The 18,351-nt window shown below is 45.6% G+C and overlaps 9 non-coding genes across 9 annotated transcripts; all 9 read right to left on the bottom strand.

Moving 5' to 3' along the window:
• Positions 1–5,520: 5,520 nt before the first annotated feature.
• Trnat-agu (transfer RNA threonine (anticodon AGU)) lies at positions 5,521–5,592 on the bottom strand. The gene has a single exon. It is a non-coding gene; the product is annotated as a tRNA-Thr (tRNA).
• A 1,892-nt stretch (positions 5,593–7,484) lies between these two features.
• Trnat-agu (transfer RNA threonine (anticodon AGU)) lies at positions 7,485–7,556 on the bottom strand. Its single transcript has one exon. It is a non-coding gene; the product is annotated as a tRNA-Thr (tRNA).
• A 1,456-nt stretch (positions 7,557–9,012) lies between these two features.
• Trnat-agu (transfer RNA threonine (anticodon AGU)) lies at positions 9,013–9,084 on the bottom strand. The gene has a single exon. It is a non-coding gene; the product is annotated as a tRNA-Thr (tRNA).
• Positions 9,085–10,554: 1,470 nt separating this feature from the next.
• Trnat-agu (transfer RNA threonine (anticodon AGU)) lies at positions 10,555–10,626 on the bottom strand. Its single transcript has one exon. It is a non-coding gene; the product is annotated as a tRNA-Thr (tRNA).
• A 1,444-nt stretch (positions 10,627–12,070) lies between these two features.
• On the bottom strand, positions 12,071–12,142 carry Trnat-agu (transfer RNA threonine (anticodon AGU)). Its single transcript has one exon. It is a non-coding gene; the product is annotated as a tRNA-Thr (tRNA).
• Positions 12,143–13,606: 1,464 nt separating this feature from the next.
• On the bottom strand, positions 13,607–13,678 carry Trnat-agu (transfer RNA threonine (anticodon AGU)). Its single transcript has one exon. It is a non-coding gene; the product is annotated as a tRNA-Thr (tRNA).
• Positions 13,679–15,140: 1,462 nt separating this feature from the next.
• Trnat-agu (transfer RNA threonine (anticodon AGU)) lies at positions 15,141–15,212 on the bottom strand. The gene has a single exon. It is a non-coding gene; the product is annotated as a tRNA-Thr (tRNA).
• A 1,454-nt stretch (positions 15,213–16,666) lies between these two features.
• Positions 16,667–16,738, bottom strand: Trnat-agu (transfer RNA threonine (anticodon AGU)). Its single transcript has one exon. It is a non-coding gene; the product is annotated as a tRNA-Thr (tRNA).
• A 1,420-nt stretch (positions 16,739–18,158) lies between these two features.
• Positions 18,159–18,230, bottom strand: Trnat-agu (transfer RNA threonine (anticodon AGU)). The gene has a single exon. It is a non-coding gene; the product is annotated as a tRNA-Thr (tRNA).
• Between the last annotated feature and the right edge of the window lie 121 nt (positions 18,231–18,351).

The following is an 18,351-nucleotide window of genomic DNA, read 5'->3' as shown; positions in this document are numbered from 1 at the left end:
TTCCACCGAAGATCTCGTAAGAAAAGCCAGTTGTTCCCTAATCCAATTACAGAGTTGTAGATTGCCACCGCACGTGAATCTGTGCACTAACGTGTCGATCAATTTACATTTGAGACATAGGTTCGTGTCGCTAACGCCGATTGCATGTAACCTTTCATTGGTGCTTACGGTCTCATTCACTGTTTTATACCACGCTGACTTGACGTCCGATGGTAGACCACGCATATTAATATTTTTCCATATGGCGTCCCAATCAGTGTGTGGGTATTTACTTTCCAATTTGTTTCTCCCCTCCATTTTCTTTCGATGGGACAGAATATCGCGGGCCGCGATCCGTCGTGAGTTGATGATGACACCGCCGAGATAGCTGAGTTCCACAAAATATGCACGAACGTACTGGAGCCGGTTATTTATTTTTTGCACATTCACCGGCGCCTGTAAACTGGCAGGCCTGACAACTTCAAATAATTTAGTTGTAATGCTATCAGCGTGGTCGCTAAGGATAGTGGCGGTCCTTTTTATAAAAAGCGCAGACGCCTTATTTCTGATGTCAACTAACCCCAAACCTCCATTCCTGGGATCTAAGGTCGCAGTTTTTGCGTCGACTCTGAATATATCCCCTCTCCAAAGATAGCTGGCAATGGTAGACATTATCTTTTTTCCAATCATTTTCGGTAGTGGGAAGATCTGTGCTATAAAGTAACTCCTGGAGAGAATGCAGTGGTTAATGAAAATCACCCTCTGAACTTGGTTCAAGTTACGGTGGAGGTTTTCTCTTGTTGTTCCAAGAAGTTGTCCCGACGTATTTCTCCAATTGATAGCTGCCATTTTTAACGGACAAGGTGTCAGTGTTATTCCTAGTGCTTTGCATTGGGTGACCATTGTGGCCCAGGCTAAGGTGGTATGTTGAAAACCCCGCAGGTTTAGGAGTTTGCTTTTGTTTGCGTTGACACCTGCTCCGGAGACTCTACAGTACTTTTTAATTAGCGTTTCCAATTTCAAAATGTCGTCGGGATTTCGCAGGACGACTCCGACATCATCGGCATAGGCGTTTATGACTGTTCGGTGACCAGATAATGTGATGCCAGTTAGAGTGGCATGAACACTGTGGAGGAAAGGTTCTAATGAAAGCACGAATAGGAACATGGAGAGGGGGCTTCCTTGAGGAACGCCGCGCCTGATCTGAATCTGCTTTGTCCTCTGGCAGTTAACTGATATACAAGCGCTGATGCCTGTTACAACATTGCTGATCACACTTACGACTCGCTCATTAAAACCTATTTTGTTCAGTGTGGCACTAAGGAATCTATGATCCACACGATCAAATGCTTTCTGGAAGTCAATAAACATGATAGCACATTTTATGGTGGTCACAGCAGTGATGGCAATTATATCTCTATATTCAGCTATGCTTTTGAAAATGCTCTTGGTAGGCACACAGGACTGGTATGGACTTACTATCTTTTTGGCCAACTGAGAGAGTCTGTTGTTTAAAATTCTGCCGATGATTTTATAATCAGAGTTTAACAGGGAGATAGGACGAAAGTTGTTGAGGTTTCTTTTTGCAGCATTTTTTGGGATTAGTACTATTGTGCTCTCTTTAAAAACAGCAGGTAAATGCTTTCCCTGAAGCACCTCGTTCGTCATTCGGGTAAACATGTCACCAATCAGTGGCCAGTATCGTTTATAAAATTCAACAGGCAAACCATCCGGTCCCGGCGATTTCCTCAGAGGAGATTTGCAGATGATTCTGTGGATATCTTCGTTAGTACACTCAACGAGAAGGTCTTCGTTTTCCTCGTCCGAGACCTGTGGAGCTATGTAACTAAGGAACTCATCGAAGGACTCTTCACATACCGGGTTGGCAGTGTATAGGTCTTCGTAATATTTGTGCACTGCATTGACGATGTCTCTCTGAGTCGTGAGTGTCTCGCCAGTTTCAGACTGAAGTCCATCAATGAAGGTGCGTCTCCTGTTTCTTTCGTGCTTCAGTAGATGGTACAAGGAAGCATGTTCATCCTCCACGACTGTCTTAGCCTTGGATTTTAATTTCAGACCCTCCATCTGCTGTCTTTTAAGACTGAGCAATTTGGCCTTAGTTTGCTTGATATCTGCCAGACGGACGTTGGAAGTGTTTGCCTGCTCATATAAATTTCGCAGCATGGTATAATAAAATTCGATGGAATTTTTCAAGTCTTTCGATCGTTGTACACTATACTGGATGAGAACTTTTCTCAGTTTAGGCTTTGCCCTGTTGCACCACCAGTCTAGTACTGAGACGTGTCTATCTGCAGAGCGGAGGCACAATGCCCACGCTTCTGTCAAACTTTCTTCTAATCCGTCGTCCTGCATCAGTGACGTATTAAGGTGCCATGAACTTCTAAAACGGCGAGTGGGTTGCGCAGTAAGGTTGATGGAAGTTAGCACGGAGCTATGATCAGAAAAGTAAACTGGAATCGTCTCTGCTTTAATGAAGGAGCTAACTAGACTTTGCGATATGTAGAGTCTGTCGATCCTGCTACGTGAGTGAGGACCTAGGAATGTAAATGCCACAAAAGTGGGATACATTATTTCCCAAGCATCTTTAAGCTGTAAAACAGTGACGAAACGCTTCAGTTCACTGCAGTTATTAAAATTCGGAACCTGGTCTTTCTTATTTATCACACAATTAAAATCGCCGCCTATTATAAGATCTTTTGGGTTTTTCCGTAATAAATAAATGATTTCTTCTTTATAGAACTGTGCTCTTTCCATTCTATTGGATGTGCCAGAAGGGGCATACAGATTGATAAGGGTAGAACCAAAGACTTTTATACCTATCGCTCTGCCGGAGTCCAACCTCTCGATATCCGAGACAGGAATCCCCTCCCTGACTAAAATTGCTGTACCGACGTTGGTGTCAAGTGAGACATTTAAAATCGCCAAATATCCAGGCACTGTAAGATTAGTCAGCACTACTTCCTGTAGGAAAGCAATGTCCGTCCCTGACTCATATAAATAATCCTTGAGCGCTGTAACTTTAGTCACGGATGTAATCCTGTTAATATTGATAGTCGTAATTGTATATGCCTGGGACATTTAGTTTGCATAAATAGTAAATAAGTGATTAAAAAGATAACAAAATATTAATAAAAAAAAAAAGAAAAGAAAAGAGATGTGCAGCTTCTAGAAGAGAGAAACGACTCCGCTTAAACAAACATCTAAAAGAATAGTCAGTATTTGAAGCTCGGTAAACACTTCATCTGGTTCCTCTGAAATATGACTAAGACAGTAGTACAATTAGAAATGAAACTGGTTCAACAAAATCCCTTTTTTTTTTCATCTTACAGCCTCATTTTGGTGCAGGATTCCGAATATCTCGGGTTTTAGTTTTACCGAGGGGCTTTGCATCACTAATGTCACTTGAAGGTACCTCCTTAGGTCTTTCCGTGATGATTTCATACAAGACGTTCTTGGCCGTCGCTTCCTCTTGTGCTGGTTGTTGTTTGCTTTGGTTACGGGAAGCTTTGAGAGTAGGTAGCGGTTTGAGTCGGCGTCTTCGGACATCTTGGTTCAACGCGCCGTCATTCGGATTGTCTATCTTTACCACCGTTGTGACCGAAGCTGCCTCAACAGCGTCCTTTTTACGAGTGCCATTTCCTTGTTCTTCCGTCACAAGCTCCAGAGCACTGACTGAGTCGGCGGTTTGTGGGTCTGTAAGTTCTTGAGTTGGGTTCCGCTCCGTCACCTCTTGTGCTTCGGAGTGCGCCTCTTCCGTCTCCGCGACAATCGTTACTGCGTCCCCTCCGTGGACCGTTTGTACCTGTTCAGCCACCGACAGCGGCCGGGTTGCCTCAGCGGCTGTCGTCACGTCAATACATGTACTGTTTGTTTCCTCGAGCACATCCGCATTACACTGCTTCTGCTTGCGGGTGGAAGGCGAATTACGGGCGGACTCGCCGTCCGAGCCGTCATCGGTCGTTTCCAACGGTCGCTTCTTATTCTGGAGATCGCAATCGGGAACAGAAGGGTGTGATGTAATGACGCTCAGGGGAGGGAACTCCGTAGTAGTTATGGCGGGCACTGCAGAAGTACATGCACCACTGTCGTTAACCGAAAGAAGGGAAGTGCTATTTGGTAAGACATCGCTGAGGGTCAGTTTTTGACGCTGTGTTAGATTGTTCCTAAGAACAAAAACACGGCGCGGACAATCTTGTCGGAAATGACCTGTCTCATTGCAAATATTGCACGTGCGCTCCTGACCAGAATACACAACATGTGCTTTATGGCCTGCAACGGATATATGGGACGGAATGTTGGCTTTCACCTCCATTTCAACGGATCTAATGCCATTAAAACACTGTATCTTGTATAGCTTCGACCATCTTTCGTTATAGATAGATTTAACTTCGCCATATTTAGATAGAGCGTCCTTGATCAACTGATTATCAATTTCAATTGGAACATTCAAAATCCTGACATTGGTGTACATGATATCAGCTTTTCGTACAGAGACATTACTTTTTGAACCGTCTCGATGAACAAATTCGACGGAATTACCCCATTTTGCAAGCAACTTATCGACTGTCACTGAGTTCAGAAATTTAACAAAAACACAGTATTTTTCAGCATCTAATTGCGTGGTATGAACAGAGTCAGAATTAATACCGATTACCTCAGTCAGCCAATCGTGGATTTCCAGCGCAGTGGGTTGGACCGGCCGTGTTCCTTTCTCGAACGAGAAGACTAAAGTATTCTTCCTGACGGTGTCAGACATGGTCGTCGGTTCCGACGAAATTCCGGCAACAACCGAAATTGCGGCGAAGCACGAAACGTGGAACGGACGAAAGCACTATAAAAAACACTTATCAGAGACACCACTCAAAAAATAACAGCGAAAATGTACAGCTAACTTCACGTAAACACCAAACACCGGCGATAGCGCTAACGTACGCGGAGTAAACAACAAGCACGTCCGACCGCGGCGACGGCTAAAGCCAGAATGCATTAGGCCACACGGTCACGGACAAACAAGTGGAACTTATATACGACTCATCTCAAAACGCTCACACCACTGAATAGTTGTGTTTCCGTTCTACACAGACGCTGCCCCTTGCTCTTTCCCACCCATTTGATACATTCAACCTGCTACGAGACCTACCAAATATAGACTGGGAAACTAAACCACACACTTTGTGCATTCGGAAATGTAAGGCAGGGCGTCCCTCGCCGCATTTGCTACGATGTCCATTTGCTACTTCTGCAGAAGTGGCGGCGGCGGCGACGACGACGACGACGACGACGACGAAGACGACAACCGCGGAAGGCTCTGAGATATGTGAGAAATACATCTATAAAATATATTTCAGACTGTCCCATCCCACCTTATGCTGTACCGCTTTGGCAAATGCTTTATCTGCGCCATTCGCCTTAATCACATCTGAGAGTAATTCTTAATAAAACGCCTCTCGCTAATTGTTAGTCATCCCAGATACTGTTTGCTATAAGGCCACGACGCGCAACTGATACCCAAAATTCGTCTGCCTCCTGTGAGGATCGAACTCACGACCCCTGGTTTACTAGACCAGTGCTCTGCCACTGAGCTAAAGAGGCGCGGCCCAGCGGTACTTTTGCGTCTTCATCCTTACGGTCGTCTGGATCATCAGACTTCAGCTGACAACACTTCATATTACCGTCTAATATTTGCAGCTATGGCGACCCATTACTGCTTGGCTACACATCTGACACGTAAAGGAAGTGCTCTCCAAATAACACCACTTGCATTTCAGAACATGTCTTTCACACATGTCTACAAAATCACCTTCACCTTCAAATACAGTTTCGTAGCGACTGACGGAGACGTAGGCAAAGTTTAAAGCTGCTATTTCCATTACATCACGTTAATCAGAAAAACGGTAAGTTACATCTGCAGAGGAACAAAATTCCGTTCCTCCCCACGTGGGGCTCGAACCCACGACCCTGGGATTAAGAGCCTTATGTTCTACCGGCTGAGCTAGCCGCGCTGCCTCGGTGAGTATATGCCGGTTAGCACGTCACACAGTACTCGTTTGGGTTGATTGGTCCCATACAGAACCTCCCCATGTTGCCTAATGTTTTCCTAACGTCACACTCGTCACGTAGTTCACTTTTATTTCATAATCATTTCTGAGAGGTAACAGAATTGCATGACAACCTGTAGAGCTAGTTTCGTCAAAATTAACACACATACTCGATGTGACTCATAAGCCGAACGAGTTACTTTCCGACGTTATTTTAGATGTGCAAGTGCCAGTCAAAAACACGCGGCGACGGCAATATGCAAACCAATTCGCTAGTTAACACCGGTCTTGTTGTGCGTGTTTCAAGCTCAAGAGCATCTCCAAGCAGAAAATGGTCAACAGCAACGTTCACACGGTTTCGTACTGCTCAAGTGCTACACTAAAACGGTATATTTCTTATTCAGATCTGGAAAAACACGACCGAGAGAGGAATCAAACACGCAATCTTCGGATACGAAGTCCGACGCCTTATCCATTAGGCCACACGGTCACTGACAAACAAGTGGAACTTATATACGACTCACGTAGTTCACTTTTATTTCATAATCATTTCTGAGAGGTAACAGAATTGCATGACAACCTGCAGAGCTAGTTTCGTCAAAATTAACACACATACTTGATGTGACTCATAAGCCGAACGAGTTACTTTCCGACGTTATTTTAGATGTGCAAGTGCCAGTCAAAAACACGCGGCGACGGCAATATGCAAACCAATTCGCTAGTTAACACCGGTCTTGTTGTGCGTGTTTCAAGCTCAAGAGCATCTCCAAGCAGAAAATGGTCAACAGCAACGTTCACACGGTTTCGTACTGCTCAAAAGCTACACTAAAACGGTATGTTTCTTTTTCAGATCTGGAAAAACACGACCGAGAGAGGAATCAAACACGCAATCTTCGGATACGAAGTCCGACGCCTTATCCATTAGGCCACACGGTCACTGACAAACAAGTGGAACTTATATACGACTCATCTCAAAACGCTCACACCACTGAGGAGTTGTGTTTTCGTTCTACACAGACGCTGCCCCTTGCTCTTTCCCACCCATTTGATACATTCAACCTGCTACGAGACCTACCAAATATAGACTGGGAAACTAAACCACACACTTTGTGCATTCGTAAATGTAAGGCAGGGCGTCCCTCGCCGCATTTGCTACGATGTCCATTTGCTACTTCTGCAGAAGTGGCGGCGGCGGCGACGACGACGACGACGACGACGACAACCGCGGAAGGCTCTGAGATATGTGAGAAATACATCTATAAAATATATTTCAGACTGTCCCATCCCACCTTATGCTGTACCGCTTTGGCAAATGCTTTATCTGCGCCATTCGCCTTAATCACATCTGAGAGTAATTCTTAATAAAACGCCTCTCGCTAATTGTTAGTCATCCCAGATACTGTTTGCTATAAGGCCACGACGCGCAACTGATATCCAAAGTTCGTCTGCCTCCTGTGAGGATCGAACTCACGACCCCTGGTTTACTAGACCAGTGCTCTGCCACTGAGCTAAAGAGGCGCGGCCTAGCGTTACTTTTGCGTACTTCATCCTTACGGTCGTCTGGATCATCAGACTTCAGCTGACAACACTTCATATTACCGTCTAATATTTGCAGCTATGGCGACCCATTACTGCTTGCCTACATATCTGACACGTAAAGGAAGTTCTCTCCAAATAACACCACTTGCATTTCAGAACATGTCTTTCACACATGTCTACAAAATCACCTTCACCTTCAAATACAGTTTCGTAGCGACTGACGGAGACGTAGGCAAAGTTTAAAGTTGCTATTTCCATTACATCACGTTAATCAGAAAAACGGTAAGTTACATCTGCAGAGGAACAAAATTCCGTTCGTCCCCACGTGGGGCTCTAACCCACGACCCTGGGATTAAGAGCCTTATGTTCTACCGACTGAGCTAGCCGCGCTGCCTCGGTGAGTATATGCCGGTTAGCACGTCACACAGTACTCGTTTGGGTTGATTGGTCCCATACAGAACCTCCCCATGTTGCCTAATGTTTTCCTAACGTCACACTCGTCACGTAGTTCACTTTTATTTCATAATCATTTCTGAGAGGTAACAGAATTGCATGACAACCTGCAGAGCTAGTTTCGTCAAAATTAACACACATACTTGATGTGACTTATAAGCCGAACGAGTTACTTTCCGACGTTATTTTAGATGTGCAAGTGCCAGTCAAAAACACGCGGCGACGGCAATATGCAAACCAATTCGCTAGTTAACACCGGTCTTGTTGTGCGTGTTTCAAGCTCAAGAGCATCTCCAAGCAGAAAATGGTCAACAGCAACGTTCACACGGTTTCGTACTGCTCAAGTGCTACACTAAAACGGTATGTTTCTTTTTCAGATCTGGAAAAACACGACCGAGAGAGGAATCAAACACGCAATTTTCGGATACGAAGTCCGACGCCTTATCCATTAGGCCACACGGTCACGGACAAACAAGTGGAACTTATATACGACTCATCTCAAAACGCTCACACCACTGAGGAGTTGTGTTTCCGTTCTACACAGACGCTGCCCCTTGCTCTTTCCCACCCATTTGATACATTCAACCTGCTACGAGACCTACCAAATATAGACTGGGAAACTAAACCACACACTTTGTGCATTCGGAAATGTAAGGCAGGGCGTCCCTCGCCGCATTTGCTACGATGTCCATTTGCTACTTCTGCAGAAGTGGCGGCGGCGGCGACGACGACGACGACGACGACGACGAAGACGACAACCGCGGAAGGCTCTGAGATATGTGAGAAATACATCTATAAAATATATTTCAGACTGTCCCATCCCACCTTATGCTGTACCGCTTTGGCAAATGCTTTATCTGCGCCATTCGCCTTAATCACATCTGAGAGTAATTCTTAATAAAACGCCTCTCGCTAATTGTTAGCCATCCCAGATACTGTATGCTAAAAGGCCACGACGCGCAACTGATATCCAAAATTCGTCTGCCTCCTGTGAGGATCGAACTCACGACCCCTGGTTTACTAAACCAGTGCTCTGCCACTGAGCTAAAGAGGCGCGGCCCAGCGGTACTTTTGCGTCTTCATCCTTACGGTCGTCTGGATCATCAGACTTCAGCTGACAACACTTCATATTACCGTCTAATATTTGCAGCTATGGCGACCCATTACTGCTTGGCTACACATCTGACACGTAAAGGAAGTGCTCTCCAAATAACACCACTTGCATTTCAGAACATGTCTTTCACACATGTCTACAAAATCACCTTCACCTTCAAATACAGTTTCGTAGCGACTGACGGAGACGTAGGCAAAGTTTAAAGTTGCTATTTCCATTACATCACGTTAATCAGAAAAACGGTAAGTTACATCTGCAGAGGAACAAAATTCCGTTCCTCCCCACGTGAGGCTCGAACCCACGACCCTGGGATTAAGAGCCTTATGTTCTACCGACTGAGCTAGCCGCGCTGCCTCGGCGAGTATATGCCGGTTAGCACGTCACACAGTACTCGTTTGGGTTGATTGGTCCCTTACAGAACCTCCCCATGTTGCCTAATGTTTTCCTAACGGCACACTCGTCACGTAGTTCACTTTTATTTCATAATCATTTCTGAGAGGTAACAGAATTGCATGACAACCTGCAGAGCTAGTTTCGTCAAAATTAACACACATACTTGATGTGACTCATAAGCCGAACGAGTTACTTTCCGACGTTATTTTAGATGTGCAAGTGCCAGTCAAAAACACGCGGCGACGGCAATATGCAAACCAATTCGCTAGTTAACACCGGTCTTGTTGTGCGTGTTTTAAGCTGAAGAGCATCTCCAAGCAGAAAATGGTCAACAGCAACATTCACACGGTTTCGTATTGCTCAAGTGCTACACTAAAACGGTATGTTTCTTTTTCAGATCTGGAAAAACACGACCGAGAGAGGAATCAAACACGCAATCTTCGGATACGAAGTCCGACGCCTTATCCATTAGGCCACACGGTCACTGACAAACAAGTGGAACTTATATACGACTCATCTCAAAACGCTCACACCACTGAGGAGTTGTGTTTTCGTTCTACACAGACGCTGCCCCTTGCTCTTTCCCACCCATTTGATACATTCAACCTGCTACGAGACCTACCAAATATAGACTGGGAAACTAAACCACACACTTTGTGCATTCGGAAATGTAAGGCAGGGCGTCCCTCGCCGCATTTGCTACGATGTCCATTTGCTACTTCTGCAGAAGTGGCGGCGGCGACGACGACGACGACGACGACGACGACGACGACGACGACGACGACGACGACAACCGCGGAAGGCTCTGAGATATGTGAGAAATACATCTATAAAATATATTTCAGACTGTCCCATCCCACCTTATGCTGTACCGCTTTGGCAAATGCTTTATCTGCGCCATTCGCCTTAATCACATCTGAGAGTAATTCTTAATAAAACGCCTCTCGCTAATTGTTAGTCATCCCAGATACTGTTTGCTATAAGGCCACGACGCGCAACTGATATCCAAAGTTCGTCTGCCTCCTGTGAGGATCGAACTCACGACCCCTGGTTTACTAGACCAGTGCTCTGCCACTGAGCTAAAGAGGCGCGGCCTAGCGTTACTTTTGCGTACTTCATCCTTACGGTCGTCTGGATCATCAGACTTCAGCTGACAACACTTCATATTACCGTCTAATATTTGCAGCTATGGCGACCCATTACTGCTTGCCTACATATCTGACACGTAAAGGAAGTTCTCTCCAAATAACACCACTTGCATTTCAGAACATGTCTTTCACACATGTCTACAAAATCACCTTCACCTTCAAATACAGTTTCGTAGCGACTGACGGAGACGTAGGCAAAGTTTAAAGTTGCTATTTCCATTACATCACGTTAATCAGAAAAACGGTAAGTTACATCTGCAGAGGAACAAAATTCCGTTCCTCCCCACGTGGGGCTCGAACCCACGACCCTGGGATTAAGAGCCTTATGTTCTACCGACTGAGCTAGCCGCGCTGCCTCGGTGAGTATATGCCGGTTAGCACGTCACACAGTACTCGTTTGGGTTGATTGGTCCCATACAGAACCTCCCCATGTTGCCTAATGTTTTCCTAACGTCACACTCGTCACGTAGTTCACTTTTATTTCATAATCATTTCTGAGAGGTAACAGAATTGCATGACAACCTGCAGAGCTAGTTTCGTCAAAATTAACACACATACTTGATGTGACTCATAAGCCGAACGAGTTACTTTCCGACGTTATTTTAGATGTGCAAGTGCCAGTCAAAAACACGCGGCGATGGCAATATGCAAACCAATTCGCTAGTTAACACCGGTCTTGTTGTGCGTGTTTCAAGCTCAAGAGCATCTCCAAGCAGAAAATGGTCAACAGCAACGTTCACACGGTTTCGTACTGCTCAAGTGCTACACTAAAACGGTATGTTTCTTTTTCAGATCTGGAAAAACACGACCGAGAGAGGAATCAAACACGCAATTTTCGGATACGAAGTCCGACGCCTTATCCATTAGGCCACACGGTCACGGACAAACAAGTGGAACTTATATACGACTCATCTCAAAACGCTCACACCACTGAGGAGTTGTGTTTCCGTTCTACACAGACGCTGCCCCTTGCTCTTTCCCACCCATTTGATACATTCAACCTGCTACGAGACCTACCAAATATAGACTGGGAAACTAAACCACACACTTTGTGCATTCGGAAATGTAAGGCAGGGCGTCCCTCGCCGCATTTGCTACGATGTCCATTTGCTACTTCTGCAGAAGTGGCGGCGGCGGCGACGACGACGACGAAGACGACAACCGCGGAAGGCTCTGAGATATGTGAGAAATACATCTATAAAATATATTTCAGACTGTCCCATCCCACCTTATGCTGTACCGCTTTGGCAAATGCTTTATCTGCGCCATTCGCCTTAATCACATCTGAGAGTAATTCTTAATAAAACGCCTCTCGCTAATTGTTAGTCATCCCAGATACTGTTTGCTATAAGGCCACGACGCGCAACTGATATCCAAAATTCGTCTGCCTCCTGTGAGGATCGAACTCACGACCCCTGGTTTACTAGACCAGTGCTCTGCCACTGAGCTAAAGAGGCGCGGCCCAGCGGTACTTTTGCGTCTTCATCCTTACGGTCGTCTGGATCATCAGACTTCAGCTGACAACACTTCATATTACCGTCTAATATTTGCAGCTATGGCGACCCATTACTGCTTGGCTACACATCTGACACGTAAAGGAAGTGCTCTCCAAATAACACCACTTGCATTTCAGAACATGTCTTTCACACATGTCTACAAAATCACCTTCACCTTCAAATACAGTTTCGTAGCGACTGACGGAGACGTAGGCAAAGTTTAAAGTTGCTATTTCCATTACATCACGTTAATCAGAAAAACGGTAAGTTACATCTGCAGAGGAACAAAATTCCGTTCCTCCCCACGTGAGGCTCGAACCCACGACCCTGGGATTAAGAGCCTTATGTTCTACCGACTGAGCTAGCCGCGCTGCCTCGGTGAGTATATGCCGGTTAGCACGTCACACAGTACTCGTTTGGGTTGATTGGTCCCTTACAGAACCTCCCCATGTTGCCTAATGTTTTCCTAACGGCACACTCGTCACGTAGTTCACTTTTATTTCATAATCATTTCTGAGAGGTAACAGAATTGCATGACAACCTGCAGAGCTAGTTTCGACAAAATTATCACACATACTTGATGTGACTCATAAGCCGAACGAGTTACTTTCCGACGTTATTTTAGATGTGCAAGTGCCAGTCAAAAACACGCGGCGACGGCAATATGCAAACCAATTCGCTAGTTAACACCGGTCTTGTTGTGCGTGTTTTAAGCTGAAGAGCATCTCCAAGCAGAAAATGGTCAACAGCAACATTCACACGGTTTCGTACTGCTCAAGTGCTACACTAAAACGGTATGTTTCTTTTTCAGATCTGGAAAAACACGACCGAGAGAGGAATCAAACACGCAATCTTCGGATACGAAGTCCGACGCCTTATCCTTTAGGCCACACGGTCACTGACAAACAAGTGGAACTTATATACGACTCATCTCAAAACGCTCACACCACTGAGGAGTTGTGTTTTCGTTCTACACAGACGCTGCCCCTTGCTCTTTCCCACCCATTTGATACATTCAACCTGCTACGAGACCTACCAAATATAGACTGGGAAACTAAACCATACACTTTGTGCATTCGGAAATGTAAGGCAGGGCGTCCCTCGCCGCATTTGCTACGATGTCCATTTGCTACTTCTGCAGAAGTGGCGGCGGCGACGACGACGACGACGACGACGACGACGACGACGACGACGACGACAACCGCGGAAGGCTCTGAGATATGTGAGAAATACATCTATAAAATATATTTCAGACTGTCCCATCCCACCTTATGCTGTACCGCTTTGGCAAATGCTTTATCTGCGCCATTCGCCTAAATCACATCTGAGAGTAATTCTTAATAAAACGCCTCTCGCTAATTGTTAGTCATCCCAGATACTGTTTGCTATAAGGCCACGACGCGCAACTGATATCCAAAGTTCGTCTGCCTCCTGTGAGGATCGAACTCACGACCCCTGGTTTACTAGACCACTGCTCTGCCACTGAGCTAAAGAGGCGTGGCCTAGCGGTACTTTTGCGTACTTCATCCTTACGGTCGTCTGGATCATCAGACTTCAGCTGACAACACTTCATATTACCGTCTAATATTTGCAGCTATGGCGACCCATTACTGCTTGACTACACATCTGACACGTAAAGGAAGTGCTCTCCAAATAACACCACTTGCATTTCAGAACATGTCTTTCACACATGTCTACAAAATCACCTTCACCTTCAAATACAGTTTCGTAGCGACTGACGGAGACGTAGGCAAAGTTTAAAGTTGCTATTTCCATTACATCACGTTAATCAGAAAAACGGTAAGTTACATCTGCAGAGGAACAAAATTCCGTTCCTCCCCACGTGGAGCTCGAACCCACGACCCTGGGATTAAGAGCCTTATTTTCTACCGACTGAGCTAGCCGCGCGGCCTCGGTGAGTATATGCCGGTTAGCACGTCACACAGTACTCGTTTGGGTTGATTGGTCCCATACAGAACCTCCCCATGTTGCCTAATGTTTTCCTAACGTCACACTCGTCACGTAGTTCATTTTTATTTCATAATCATTTCTGAGAGGTAACAGAATTGCATGACAACCTGCAGAGCTAGTTTCGTCAAAATTAACACACATACTTGATGTGACTCATAAGCCGAACGAGTTACTTTCCGACGTTATTTTAGATGTGCAAGTGCCAGTCAAAAACACGCGGCGACGGCAATATGCAAACCAATTCGCTAGTTAACACCGGTCTTGTTGTGCGTGTTTTAAGCTGAAGAGCATCTCCAAGCAGAAAATGGTCAACAGCAACATTCACACGGTTTCGTACTGCTCAAGTGCTACACTAAAACGGTATGTTTCTTTTTCAGATCTGGAAAAACACGACCGAGAGAGGAATCAAACACGCAATCTTCGGATACGAAGTCCGACGCCTTATCCTTTAGGCCACACGGTCACTGACAAACAAGTGGAACATATATACGACTCATCTCAAAACGCTCACACCACTGAGGAGTTGTGTTTTCGTTCTACACAGACGCTGCCCCTTGCTCTTTCCCACCCATTTGATACATTCAACCTGCTACGAGACCTACCAAATATAGACTGGGAAACTAAACCACACACTTTGTGCATTCGGAAATGTAAGGCAGGGCGTCCCTCGCCGCATTTGCTACGATGTCCATTTGCTACTTCTGCAGAAGTGGCGGCGGCGACGACGACGACGACGACGACGACGACGACGACGACGACGACAACCGCGGAAGGCTCTGAGATATGTGAGAAATACATCTATAAAATATATTTCAGACTGTCCCATCCCACCTTATGCTGTACCGCTTTGGCAAATGCTTTATCTGCGCCATTCGCCTTAATCACATCTGAGAGTAATTCTTAATAAAACGCCTCTCGCTAGTTGTTAGTCATCCCAGATACTGTTTGCTATAAGGCCACGACGCGCAACTGATATCCAAAATTCGTCTGCCTCCTGTGAGGATCGAACTCACGACCCCTGGTTTACTAGACCAGTGCTCTGCCACTGAGCTAAAGAGGCGCGGCCTAGCGGTACTTTTGCGTACTTCATCCTTACGGTCGTCTGGATCATCAGACTTCAGCTGACAACACTTCATATTACCGTCTAATATTTGCAGCTATGGCGACCCATTACTGCTTGGCTACACATCTGACACGTAAAGGAAGTGCTCTCCAAATAACACCACTTGCATTTCAGAACATGTCTTTCACACATGTCTACAAAAATCACCTTCACCTTCAAATACAGTTTCCTTGCGACTGACGGAGACGTAGGCAAAGTTTAAAGCTGCTATTTCCATTACATCACGTTAATCAGAAAAACGGTAAGTTACATCTGAAGAGGAACAAAATTCCGTTCCTCCCCACGTGAGGCTCGAACCCACGACCCTGGGATTAAGAGCCTTATGTTCTACCGACTGAGCTAGCCGCACTGCCTCTGTGAGTATATGCCGGTTAGCACGTCACACAGTACTCGTTTGGGTTGATTGGTCCCATACAGAACCTCCCCATGTTGCCTAATGTTTTCCTAACGTCACACTCGTCACGTAGTTCACTTTCATTTCATAATCATTTCTGAGAGGTAACAGAATTGCATGACAACCTGCAGAGCTAGTTTCGTCAAAATTAACACACATACTTGATGTGACTCATAAGCCGAACGAGTTACTTTCCGACGTTATTTTAGATGTGCAAGTGCCAGTCAAAAACACGCGGCGACGGCAATATGCAAAACAATTCGCTAGTTAACACCGGTCTTGTTGTGCGTGTTTTAAGCTGAAGAGCATCTCCAAGCAGAAAATGGTCAACAGCAACATTCACACGGTTTCGTACTGCTCAAGTGCTACACTAAAACGGTATGTTTCTTTTTCAGATCTGGAAAAACACGACCGAGAGAGGAATCAAACACGCAATCTTCGGATACGAAGTCCGACGCCTTATCCATTAGGCCACACGGTCACTGACAAACAAGTGGAACTTATATACGACTCATCTCAAAACGCTCACACCACTGAGGATTTGTGTTTTCGTTCTACACAGACGCTGTCCCTTGCTCTTTCCCACCCATTTGATACATTCAACCTGCTACGAGACCTACCAAATATAGACTGGGAAACTAAACCACACACTTTGTGCATTCGGAAATGTAAGGCAGGGCGTCCCTCGCCGCATTTGCTACGATGTCCATTTGCTACTTCTGCAGAAGTGGCGGCGGCGGCGACGACGACGACGACGACGACGACGACGACAACCGCGGAAGGCTCTGAGATATGTGAGAAATACATCTATAAAATATATTTCAGACTGTCCCATCCCACCTTATGCTGTACCGCTTTGGCAAATGCTTTATCTGCGCCATTCGCCTTAATCACATCTGAGAGTAATTCTTAATAAAACGCCTATCGCTAATTGTTAGTCATCCCAGATACTGTTTGCTATAAGGCCACGACGCGCAACTGATATCCAAAATTCGTCTGCCTCCTGTGAGGATCGAACTCATGACCCCTGGTTTACTAGACCAGTGCTCTGCCACTGAGCTAAAGAGGCGCGGCGTAGTGGTACTTTTGCGTACTTCATCCTTACGGTCGTCTGGATCATCAGACTTCAGCTGACAACACTTCATATTACCGTCTAATATTTGCAGCTATGGCGACCCATTACTGCTTGGCTACACATCTGACACGTAAAGGAAGTGCTCTCCAAATAACACCACTTGCATTTCAGAACATGTCTTTCACACATGTCTACAAAATCACCTTCACCTTCAAATACAGTTTCGTAGCAACTGACGGAGACGTAGGCAAAGTTTAAAGTTGCTATTTCCATTACATCACGTTAATCAGAAAAACGGTAAGTTACATCTGCAGAGGAACAAAATTCCGTTCCTCCCCACGTGGGGCACGAACCCACGACCCTCGGATTAAGAGCCTTATGTTCTACCGACTGAGCTAGCCGCGCTGCCTCGGTGAGTATATGCCGGTTAGCACGTCACACAGTACTCGTTTGGGTTGATTGGTCCCATACAGAATCTCCCCATGTTGCCTAATGTTTTCCTAACGTCACACTCGTCACGTAGTTCACTTTTATTTCATAATCATTTCTGAGAGGTAACAGAATTGCATGACAACCTGCAGAGCTAGTTTCGTCAAAATTAACACACATACTTGATGTGACTCATAAGCCGAACGAGTAACTTTCCGACGTTATTTTAGATGTGCAAGTGCCAGTCAAAAACACGCGGCGACGGCAATATGCAAACCAATTCGCTAGTTAACACCGGTCTTGTTGTGCGTGTTTTAAGCTGAAGAGCATCTCCAAGCAGAAAATGGTCAACAGCAACATTCACACGGTTTCGTACTGCTCAAGTGCTACACTAAATCGGTATGTTTCTTTTTCAGATCTGGAAAAACACGACCGAGAGAGGAATCAAACACGCAATCTTCGGATACGAGGTCCGACGCCTTATCCTTTAGGCCACACGGTCACTGACAAACAAGTGGAACTTATATACGACTCATCTCAAAACGCTCACACCACTGAGGAGTTGTGTTTTCGTTCTACACAGACGCTGCCCCTTGCTCTTTCCCACCCATTTGATACATTCAACCTGCTACGAGACCTACCAAATATAGACTGGGAAACTAAACCACACACTTTGTGCATTCGGAAATGTAAGGCAGGGCGTCCCTCGCCGCATTTGCTACGATGTCCATTTGCTACTTCTGCAGAAGTGGCGACGACGACCGCGAAAGGCTCTGAGATATGTGAGAAATACATCTATAAAATATATTTCAGACTGTCCCATCCCACCTTATGCTGTACCGCTTTGGCAAATGCTTTATCTGCGCCATTCGCCATAATCACATCTGAGAGTAATTCTTAATAAAACGCCTGTCGCTAATTGTTAGTCATCCCAGATACTGTTTGCTATAAGGCCACGACGCGCAACTGATATCCAATATTCGTCTGCCTCCTGTGAGGATCGAACTCACGACCCCTGGTTTACTAGACCAGTGCTCTGCCACTGAGCTAAAGAGGCGCGGCCTAGCGGTACTTTTGCGTACTTCATCCTTACGGTGTCTGGATCATCAGACTTCAGCTGACAACACTTCATATTACCGTCTAATATTTGCAGCTATGGCGACCCATTACTGCTTGGC

Source organism: Schistocerca gregaria, chromosome 4, assembly GCF_023897955.1.
Source record: "Schistocerca gregaria isolate iqSchGreg1 chromosome 4, iqSchGreg1.2, whole genome shotgun sequence".
Classification (NCBI taxonomy): Eukaryota; Metazoa; Arthropoda; class Insecta; order Orthoptera; family Acrididae; genus Schistocerca; species Schistocerca gregaria.
The sequence above is the reverse complement of the archived record's forward strand: the minus strand, read 5'-3'. Positions and strand labels throughout refer to the sequence as shown.